Source organism: Mesoplodon bidens, assembly GCF_964165515.1.
Source record: "Mesoplodon bidens genome assembly, chromosome: 10".
NCBI lineage: Eukaryota > Metazoa > Chordata > Mammalia > Artiodactyla > Ziphiidae > Mesoplodon > Mesoplodon bidens.
In genome coordinates, this window is record NC_138172.1 from 85,208,291 (window position 1) to 85,220,307 (window position 12,017).

Sequence of the window (12,017 nt, forward strand, 5' to 3'; positions counted from 1 at the left end):
CTGTCCCAAGGTGGAATTTTATAATTATCTTCAGTTAAGTCACACACAGGTTTTTAAAGTACTTTTTGTTGGTTCCATAACTGTGTCCTTTTCCCTACCATTTTCATCTTGTTTTTCCCCCTTAGGTTTAGATAAGAAAGCTAAACACATACACACGTTATGTGCAAATAATGGAAAAAATAGGTGATTCTTTTTGCCGTTTGTAACACATACTCTATTCTCTTGGGTAATTTTATTCACTGGCAGTTTCTAAACAATGGTAAATAGGAATGGAGAGAGTGGGCACTCCTGCCATATCTGAATCTACTGGGAATACTTGTCACATTACACCATTAGGTATGTTGCTGGTGTTGGTGGCTCTTGTACTTTTATGGCATTAAGCTATCCCATTTTGCTTTTTTATTTTTATGGGAATGTAATGAGTTTGATCAAATGTATTTTCATCATAGAACCAGACTGCTGGATCTGCTCTCTTTACAGCTGTGTGTTCTTGGGCAACTGACTTAACTCTCTGTGGCTTCAGTATTTCACCTGTAAAGTGGGGTTAATAATAGAGCCTCAAGGTGCTGTGATGAAATTTGAATAAGCTTATGTAAGTTCATCATAGTTATTATTAATAATATTCAACTAGCCTTATATTTTTGGAATGATCTCTTCTTACTAGGCTGTTTTAGTAAAAACACATGATTTATTTTCCTAATATTTTAGCTAGAATTTTACATTAGCATATATAATTGAGCTTAATTTGTAGTTTGTGAATGTGTGTGTATGTGTATGTGATTTTTTGCCATGTTAGCTTTGTAAAGAAAGGAAGTTTTAAGCTTTCCATTTCAGTCTGCGATCTGAAGTATTTTAGGTACATAGTCATTTTCTTTTTTCTTAATACATTTTTGTTTTAGAACAGTTTTAGACTTACAGAATTACTGAGTTCCTGTACACCTCACACCCAGTTTCCCCTATTATTAACATCTTATATTAGTATGGCACATTTGTCACAATTAATGAACCTACATTAATGTATTATTATTAGCTAAAGCCGATTCTTCATTCAGACTTCTTACTTTTCACCTAATATAGTTTTTTCTGTTCCAGAATACCATTCAGGATACCATAGTATGTTTAATCATCACATCTCCTTGGGATCCTTTTGGCTATGACAGTTTCTCAGCCTTTCCTTGTTTTCGATGACTTTGACAATTCTGAAGAGTATCAGTCACATATATTTTGTAGTGTGTCCTTTCGACTGGGATTTGTCTGATGTTTTTCTCGTGATTAGACTGAGATAGTGTGTTTTTGAGAGGTTGACCATAGGGGTAAACTGCCATTCTCATCACATCATATCAAGGATACATGCTATCAATGTGATCTATCACTGCTATTAACCTTGATCACCTGGCTTGAGATAGTATTTGCTAGGTTTCTTAACTGTGAAGTTATTCTTTTTTTCGCCCTTTTCATGCTGTGCTCTGAAAGAAGTCACATGCACAGTCCACATTTAAGGAGTAAGGAGCTATATTTTACCTTCTTAAGGTGGGTATCTACAAAAATTATTTGGATTTCTCCTGCATAGGAAACATAAGCATTTTCTGCTCCTTAAAAATCTCATAGAATTTTTCTAGTGAATCTACCAGGACACAAATCATTTGTTTTGTTAAAAGGGATAACTTTTGGACAATTTTCTCACTTTATTACACAGTTTTTTTGACATGTACAATTTTTCTGAATTTAAACTTATAGTTTCATAGAAAATCATGTACTCTATCTATTTCCCCATAATTAGTACCTTATACCTTTTAAATGCTTCTGTCTCCCTTTTCCCCATGATTGCTTGTATTTAATCTCTTTGATCAATCTGAATAGTGAATTGTTTGTTTTATTGCTGTGAATGGAATCTTCTTTACCAAAGAATCAGCTCTTATATATTTTTTCCATTTCAATTCCCTTCATGATTTGATTTTACATTTTTTCTACATTTGAGTTGTCTACTTTGTTTCTAAACATACTTCCCTTGAAGTTGTAAACTCAGCAAACTGATGCTTAATTAAGTTGCTTTTATTTATTTTTGTACAATCTTTGTTTTCTTCCCTTCTTCACACCCATTATCTTTTGATCCACTGCTTTACTACCCCTCTGCTTTTTCCATGACTGAGTCAAGCCTCAGCTCTGCATTGCTGATTTGATTTTGTATAGTGATAATTTCTTTCCTTGCTACTACTAATTGTTTTAATTTTGAAGTGACATTTTCTTTAGTTTTCTTTCTCATCTTCTTTAATCTTTTCCTGTTGATTCCTGTTGATCCAGTGTACTTCATACACTGTAAGCTTTTTTAATTATTATTATTCTTGAGAACTTGGAGAAATTGGAAATGAAAATATTCTTCAATTTCCCCAGATAAAATAAGCACAGCACTGTAATATAATGGTTAATAATCAGACCACTCTGGTTTGAATCAGATAGCACCTGGATGACTTAAATGAGTTACTCAGTCCCTCTGTGCTTGAGTTCTTGCTCCTGTAAAGTGGAGATGATGCTGGTAGTACCTTCCTTGAAGGACTATTGTGAGGATTCAATGAATTAATCCATACAAAGTGCTTAGAATAGTGCCTGATAGGCATGCCCTCATTATACAATGATCTCTCTTTTATTTAACATATTTGTTTCCCTTTTTTTGTGCTGAAGTATTTACATAGGTCCCTTGGGGGTCCTACCCCCACCCCCAGTCTTGGACTGTAAAAGCCAATCATGTGCTGACTTTGTTCCCATGTGTTGTAACCCTTGCAGTGGGCCACCTTGGCTTGTTGGAGTCCTCTTGTCATGTGCTGGTAATAGGGTGTATGTGTGTGGGCAAGAGGCAGCTGGTGGGAGGATGGCATCTTGGAATTCTTTCACCAATACAAGGGAAACTATCTATTCTTCCACTTTAATTCTGCAATGACATCCCCCAAATTTCCAAGTTAATTTCTGCAGTCATGCATGTCTTCCTCTGCTCTGTTGCACTGGCCCCAAGATGCTAAGCGGCAGATGTTTAGAAAGACTGATGAGCTGTCGAGAGGAAAACATCAGGATGTGGGCATAGAGAAGCTTCACCCACCATATCCTAGCACTGAAGACCTCACCTTGCCTGTGGTCCACCAGCCTCAAGACACTGCCGCTCTAAGCTGGGGAGCATCAGCTGGGGCTTCCCAGTGCCCTCCCCTTTCTTCCTATAACATTGGGCCATGCTCCAAGGATGAGAGTTTTGTCTGCTCTTGGCATCCTCTCAATTCATCCAAATTGTATTAAATCTATCAGCAAGCCTTAGAGTTTGTAGTGTGTAGTAGGAAAAATTCCCAAGTTTTAACATTTCTCAAACTGTTGTGCTTGTTTTACTGGTTTCTGTGACTTTCAGAAAGGAATATTATTGCAGATTCATCTTTAGGTGACATTCCTAACATAGGCCAGGGTGTATTTACCTCCGTGCAGGCTTTTGATAGGGAGCAAGGAAGCCATGCCCAATATTGTTTATTAATTCTCACTGCCATCTCTACTCTTCTCAGTTCCTCACAGTAACAGACAAATACTTGGAAACTATAATCCTCAACCTACACGCAAACAGAGTTCTAATAATGAGGGCATTCGGGCAGGATTTGGAAGGCTGAACACAGTGAGAAGCCACTGTGCTGCGGAGGCCGCTACAGGCAGGAGTATGAGGATCGGTGATAGTAGATGTGGGGTTTTTGCCTGGGCCTTGTGTGAATCCCCCTGAAAATTGCCTACTATGTGCTACACAGGATCGCTAGTGGTTTCCCATCCAACCTATACTTCAGTATTTCCTGAAAGTGACTAACTTGACTTTTGCTTCCCCAGCCTCCCAAACTCTGTGGACTATCTCCATCCCCTATAAAAAACCTCTTTTTTTCTGGAATTATAAAGTGGCTTCCATTTATTTGATTGAACCCAGGCAGAAGCTCAAGGGCCCCTGGGAGAAAAGGGATAGGAAGGTCAAGATGATATCTGTCATTGAACCCAGGCAGAAGCTCAGGGGCCCCTGGGAGAAAAGGGATAGGAAGATCAAGATGATATCTGTCCGGGCCTTCCTGGTGGCGCAGTGGTTGATAGTCCACCTGCCGACGCAGGGGACACGGGTTTGTGCCCCGGTCTGGGAAGATCCCACGTGCCGCAGAGTGGCTGGGCCCGTGAGCCATGGCCGCTGAGCCTGCGCATCCAGAGCCCGTGCTCTGCAACGGAAGAGGCCACAACAGTGAGAGGCCCTCATACCAGAAAATAAATAAATAAATAAAAAAGGTCCACATCAAAATAAATAATAAATGCATAGATCCAAAGATAGTAAGAGATATCCCCATGGATGTGATGAAAATTTAGAGGTATGAGCTTACTCTTCAGAGATCTTGGGCCTGGGTACGAGGCATCAATTTCACTGATGCAGGGGCTTGAGACCCAGGTCCCTATTGGGATGAAGGATAAAGCCTTAGACTCATGTTAGGAAGGCAGTTATAATAGAGATCTTAAGATAGAGCCAGAAGCCTCAAGTAGGTTCAGAACTGAGTTGGAGGCTCTGCCCTTTGCAACAAGTGAGACAGTGACAACTCTCATCTACATTGTCCTGAGCCTCTTCTGAAAATTACAAAAATTCATAACTATGTTATGGGTAGTTAGGGGTTAGAATTCACACTGTCTTCACTATCTGAGAACTCTTCCTCCGCTGAAAAACTGAAGTAAGAATTGGGCCTAGTCTGATTTGCTCAACAGACTTCACACAGAACTACTGAAGATGAAGTTCCTCTTAATATGACCTCAAGATCCAAAATTATAAACACTCAAAGAAGTGATCATCCAAAGCAAGTCCTTAGACTCAACACACAGCAGGATTAAACTGCTGAAAACTTCAAAAACAAAATAGAATGTGCTGATAAAAACATTATATAAGCACGCTTAAAATCATTGAAGAAATAAAAGATAGACTCTAAAACATAAGAAGATACCAAAAAGAACAGGCAGATTTAAGGAAGACACTGCTTGAAATACAAAAGACAGATTTAGGCATTGAAATTGGAAACTAGGTGACTAGGCATAGCTAATGAAAGAATTAGTGAAGTAGAAGATAGAGCTAAGTAAATTATTTCAAATAAGGCTGAGTGAGATAATGAGGTATGATAGCAAAGTTAAGAGATCTGGAAAATGCAGTGAAAAGGTCCAACATATGTTGAATAAGACTTCTAGGAGGAGAAGATAAAGAGAATTGAGGACAGGCAATACTTTAAAAAATAATGAATAGGACTCCTTCACAATAGATGAAACACAAGATTTCTCAGATTCAAGAATTACAAAGAGTGTCAAGCCAAAGAAATGAAATGAAATTTACACCTAGACATATCATAAGACTGCAGTATATGTATACTGCTTTTTGTATACTGCAGGATACAAAAAGCACAGGCCTTATTTATAATAGATGCCATTAAAGGTCATTGACAAAAGGGGGGAAATCCATTTCAGTATGATATCAGACATGGGAGAGGTGTTTTTTAAACTTCTTCAAAATAATTTTAAACAGACAAAATATAGGAAAATGGGTAAAGAGCACTATCAGAAGAATAGATAAATACAGATGAAGAACAAACAGTGGGAAATGCAGTCTGCCTTACTATAAAGGAAGGCCATGGATATCAAAAGAACAATATCATACTATCTCTTACCCATCAACCTTCATAAATATTTAAAAGACTTTTATCACCAAGTTTAGGCAGAAGTGTGAGTAATAAGCTGTTATTTATGGTGGTCAAACTGCATTCCTTCTACCTGATATTGCTGCTTCATGGTGTCTGCACAGCCGCACAGAGTATGTCCCAAGACACTCCTTGTAGCAGCAATATTTGTAAAAGTAAAAAATCAGGAACAACTAATGATCATTAATATTTAAATAGTTAAGTAAAGTACATGTAAATTTTAGAATACAGCAGTCAAAAAGAATTAATTGGGTCTATATTAAAAAGCATATAAAGATTTAACAGACATTAGGTGGAAAAAGTACATTGTAGAATAGTAAGTATAAGATTATAAGTAAAACATACATATACATAATATTCCATTATGTAATTTATGTTATAAATGAATAGAAAATTTACAATGCTGAGAGAGTGACAGCTCTCATCTACATTGTCCTGAGCTCTGGTTTTAAAATTAAGATGCATGAATCTGGTAACACTGGTCATCTGTATATAAGGGAAGGCAGAGGAACACTCCCTTGGGGAGGGATGGCCACGGGGGATTTAATTCTATCTATGGTGTTTAAATGTGTTACAGCAATAATGTATTTGTGAATTATTACTGTGATTAAAAAAACGTTTACAATTGCAACAACAGAAAGCTGTCACAAAAACTGGGGTCACAGTGTGTGGAATCTTTCATCCTGACACCTTCAGAAATTGTGTGCACCTGTGTACATGTGCAGTAATGTGTCTAAGTGTAAATGGACGTTCAAATAGCACTCTTCTGACTCCAATTTGAATGAACATATCCTATTCTGAGAGGAAAACAATACATGTTGCCTTCATTCCAAAACGATGGGAAAGACTGGAGAAGGAGGAGGCTGCTGAGCCCACTTCAAGGGCACAAACTGACTGACATGAAGAAGCTGAGAGGGTTTCTTTAGAGGTAGTTGCTGGTACGCTCCGTCTCTTATTCACCCTGCCTTCATGAAAGAGGGCAAGTGGGTGCCGCCCCTCACCTCAAGTCAAACGATAGCTGCTGCCTGCAAAGGGGTCACCCAGAGATTGACTTATGTCCCCTGGAGGTTGTGTGTGTGCATGCCGGTGTGTATGTGTGAGAGAGAGAAGGGGACTGATGAGTGACACAGGCCTCAGAATCTAAGGCCATGGGGCTGTGACTCTTGGCCTGAGGCTGCAGAGCAGAGAAGGGCCCACAGCACACCGAGAGGTCATGAAACCTCCCACAGCAGCAGGTGCAAAGACTCCTGGACAGAGACCTGCAGGTTCTTTCTGAACCAGATACGAATGATTCAGGAGAGGTCCAATTTACAGCCTTTTAAAATCCTGCCCAAGAGAACTGTCTCGAGGGGCCACATACCCCTCGAGATCTACTTTTAGATAAAATTTGGAGTTTTATGCTTTTCATCAGACTGCAGCTATTAATTATAACATGAGATTATTTGGAGGCTGAAAATAACCAATGGACTTTTCACTCTCTGAAAGTGATCAGAAAAGTTATGGGGCTGAGCAGATATAAAGGGAAGTGAGGGCAGGGCAGGAGTTGCTGGTAAAATAAAATTTCTAATTTCTCTCTATGGAGTACTACTTTTATTAACATAAAACAAGTATATATCTGATTCTTTGATGATTTGTTTTTAAGTATAAGTGCAAACATTGCATAATGTCTGTGCATGTCACAACTACAGTTGGTAGTGGTTAACTAACAGAACAGTTGCCTAATTACGTCATTCAAAAGCACAGATGTTGGAGACCAAGGAGCTCCCCAGTCCACCCTGAAATTCAGAAACAAACTGAAAGTTGAATTGAAATCCAAATCATTGTTCATTGGCAAAATAGAGTGGCTCTGCTAACTGAGAAGAAACCTGTCACAAGAAGGGACTGAATATCCTGCTGTATAAGTAATTTGCTTATCATGTCTGTCTACACCTTAGGGAAATTAGTTTAATTGACAGAGTTATTAGCAGTCACAGAACTGAAGACATAGCTTTCAGAGTAATATTTTCCCCCAAGGGTTACACCTATAAGGACTCTTCTAGTGTACCAGTGCCTAAGAGTTCACTGACCACTTGTCCCTTCATTGATTCAGTAAATATTTGTTGAGCCAATAAGTGGAATGTTCTGCTACCTTAGCCCTTTCTCTTGCATTTGTGACTGAAGGACTCAATTCTCATTAAATTTCCTCTCTCTCTACTTATTATTACAGAAGCACTTGCTAGTTTTTCTGGCAACCAGCAATAATGCCAGCGTACTGTCCACACCAGCATCCTTTACCCTATATCAGCTTTGTCCCAACTTCTACTGCCTTGTTAACTCCAGCAAAGTCTCCAGGAGGGGCACAAAATGAAAAGAAAGAGGAATGACATTTGCTATGAAGAAAATGAGAGTAGCGGTGACAGTGACTTAGTAACTAGCATCTGGAGAAGAGGGCAACTACTTTGCCAAATCTAACTACTTTACCTGGTTGTGTGAGAAAGTTATATGTGAGCTGAAATGGGAATGATGAGAAAGAGGCAGCTCTGAGCAAGAACATTCCAGGCAAAGGAACCAGCAAGTTTCTCCAACGTAGCCAGTGCAGAGTGAGTGAGGTTAATGGTGGGAGATGAGATCAAAGTGGTGGTCAGGGCCACACCATGAAGGGTCCTATGGGGTGGATAAGGGGACTGGATTTCCCTTGGATGCTGTGGGGTGCATGGTCTACAAGGCACAAGACTAGGAACCAAGAAACTGGAGAAGAGGCTGTCTTAGTCACCTATTCAAGGGTTGATGGTGTCTGGGCTAGGCTGTGTCGTGGTGCAAAAGTTTCCCCCAAAGGTAACATCTTGCAAAATTTAGTACAATATCACAACCAGGATATTGCTATTGATTTAATCAGGATATAGAATATCGCCATCACCGCAAGGATCCCTCATGTTGCCTTTTTATAGCCACAGATACTTCTCTGCTACCACCTCCTCAACTCTTGGGCCACTAGTATATTCTCTGTTTCTTATGTCGTTTCAAGAATGTACTATAAATTGAGTTTATAGTAGGTAATCTTTTGGAGTTGGCTTTTTTTTAATAGACTTTATTTTTTAAAGCAGTTTTAGGTTTAAAGCAGAAAAATTGTGCAGAAAGTACAGCGACTTCTCATGTACCTCCTCTTCTACATTAGTGTGGTACATTTGTTACAGTTAATGAACCACTATTGATATGTTATTATTAAAGTCTATAGTTTGTGTTAGGATTCACTCTTTGTGTTGTAAAGTTCTGTGGGTTTTGACAAATGCATAATGTCTTGTATCTACCTTATAGTATCATACAGCATGGTTTCCCTGCCCTAAAAATCCTGTGTGCTCCACCTGTTCATCCCTGCCCCCTCACACCACCAAACCCTGGCAGCTGCTGGCCTTTTTACTATCTCTATCGTTTTACCTTTTCCATGATATGATTAGTTGGACTCATACAGTATGTAGTCTTTTCAGACTGGCTTCTTTCACTTAGCAGTATGCATTTAAGATTCCTCCATGCCTTTCCATGGCTTGATAGTTCATTTCTTTTTATCACTGAATAATACTCCATTGTATGGGTGTAACATAGTTTATTTATCCATTCACCTGTTGAACAACACCTTGGTTGTTTCCAGTTTTTGGCAATTGTGCATAAAGCTGCTATAAACATTTTGTGTGTATGTGTGTGAATGTACATATAAACTCATTTGGATAAATACCTAGGAGCACTATTACTGGATCAAATAGCCAATGCTTACTATTGTAAGAAACTGTGTCTTCCAAAGTGGCCATACCATTTTGTGTTACAAACAGCAATGAATGGGTGTTCCTGTTGCTTCATCTCCTACTTAGCATTTCATATTGTCATATTGTGTTTTGGATTTTGGTCATTCTAATAGGTGTGAGATAATAGTGGTATCTCATTGTGGTTTTAATTTACAGTTCCCTAATAAAATATGGTATTAAATAGCTTTTCATGTGCTTATTTGCTATCTGTATACCCTTTTTGGTGAAATGTCCCTTCATGCTTTTGCCCATTTTCTAATTGGATTCTTTAACATTTTCTAACTGTTGAATTTTGGAAGTTCTTTATATATTCTAGATACTAGCCCTTTATCAAATATGTATTTTGCAACTATTTTCTTTGAACCTGTATCTTGTCTTTTCATCCTCTTAACAGAGTGTATTTCTTATGGTCACCAGAACAGATTTTCACAAACTGGGTAGTTTAAAACAATAGAAATTTGTTCTCATGTAATATTGGCAGGACGAAGTCCAAAATCAGGTGCTGGCACAATTGGTTCTTTCTGGATGCTCTGAGAGATAAGTTGTCCCATGCTTCCCTTCTAGTTTCTGGTGGCTTCCAGGAATCTTTTGTGTTGCTTGATTTGTAGCTGCATCTCTTCAATCTCTGCTTTCATCTGCCACGCAATCTTCTCTTCTGTGCGTCTTCTCTTCTGTCTCTTATAAGAATACTTGTTACTGGATTTAGGCCCTACTGGGGCCCTTGAGATGATCTGAGATCCTGGATAACCCAGAATGAACACAGATACCAACTAGAATCCAAGCAGAACCTGAAAGGTTGGGATTAAGGAGAATCAGAAGAAAGGTATCAGGAATGAAATGACTTATATCACACAGGATTTATTTTTTATATTTATTTATGGTAACAAGAGGAGAGACTGTTCATTTGGGAAAACCTAAATTTTGCTGCCAGATTTTTTTAAGGGGGAAACTGTGATCTAATATCACTATTATATTTCAGTGAATGCAGCAAGCTTGTCTCTTATTTCCAGCATCATGTTATTTGGGTGCCTTTAGTATATGATGGTCATATATTATTGGTTGATTAACACACTGATGAGTTTAGTTGGACCATGTAAGAAAGTAAAGTTCAAGATGGAAAAGACAAGAGGGTGTCACTTTTATTTCTCCTGGGTAGAAAGGGCTTGGAGGCAAACTTAGTTAAATGTGATCCAGGTCTGATAAAATTTCAAGATTTTAGATGACTCATTGGGTAAGAGAAGGAACCATGAGTGACAGACTGACGTTATCTCATTGCCCTCATATGGATTCTGGCAGTAGAGGTAAGGATTGAAAAGGTGACTGCATGGAATGGATCCCCACCCGGAAAGGATGACCCCGTCAGAATGTTCTGATGATCCACAAATACTCTCAAAGGGCCAGACATACTCCTTTTTTGGTGTTAAATTTGTCTTTTAATTACCTTATATCATTAGAAGAAGGAGGAAAATTCCATCCCTTAACTAAATTTCATCCTTCTCCTCTGCCTCTCTCTCACTTATTCTGTATTTACCTCAGTGGTACACCATAATTAAAAGCAAGGCCATTTTCATTTCAGTACTAAAAAAAGTACTGAGATGAAGGACCCAGATTAATGACCAAACACATTTCATTGACAGTGGTGCTGGACAGAGGTTGAAAGCTGTCCCTTGAATTTGCCAGACAAATGTGCTTGCAAGTGAAACACGTAGTTGAAATATATTAAGGAAAAATAGGGGAGACATTAAAAGTAACCTGAATAACTCTGAGAACAGAAAGAAAAGCTACTGGGACTAAGTCCTTAGAGAGGGGAGCCACAGAATTTCTTTTTTCTGATGTTGCCTTCATTTTCTTAATTTGTTCTAAGAACAAGAGATTAGCCACTGACAGCTCTGGGTTAATTTTCTGAAGTCTTCAGATTGCCCTGCACCTGTACAAATGCGTCCCTTCAATTTCCAGGTCTGAGAATCCCAGGAAAGATTGGGTGGCATTCCCACTCTTTGAATGAATATTTTGGCCCAGAAGTGCAGTTTCTTTATTGGCTAAACCTGTGTGCCTCATGAGCTGCTTGGATCAGCCATTCCTATCATTTCAGCGTTCCAAACAGCAAATCATGAACCATTTGTGAAATAGGATGCTCAAGAGAACAGTTGAGCAAAACGGAATAATTAAGAACAGTAATCTCAGAATCCTTCCACAGTGGCATATTGTTTATGAAAACTTTTATTTGTATGCATGTGTATTTCTGAGTGTGATTTTGCTCATATAGTAAAACGGATTTCTTAATGTGTTGTAGTAAAAAAAAAGAAAAAGAAAAAGAAAAACTCACTGTACTGCATTGAATATAAATTTGTGTATTTGAATTCTGTCAGTGCTGCTGATGCTTGTGTAACTCATTACTCACAGCAGCAAGGCAGTTTCCTGTGTTTTGCGTAATAGACTGCATTAGAGCATGATTGCTCACTTAACCCCTGGGCTCCTCATTTACCCATTTAGATAGTAATCAGATGTACTTATTTCC

The 12,017-nt window shown here is 38.6% G+C and overlaps 1 protein-coding gene across 24 annotated transcripts in view; it reads left to right on the plus strand.

Annotated features, from left to right (window-relative positions):
• Window positions 1-12,017, plus strand: part of SLC17A1 (solute carrier family 17 member 1) — a 269,472-nt gene that overhangs the window by 96,659 nt on the left and 160,796 nt on the right. The gene's annotated exons all lie outside the window — the stretch shown is intronic.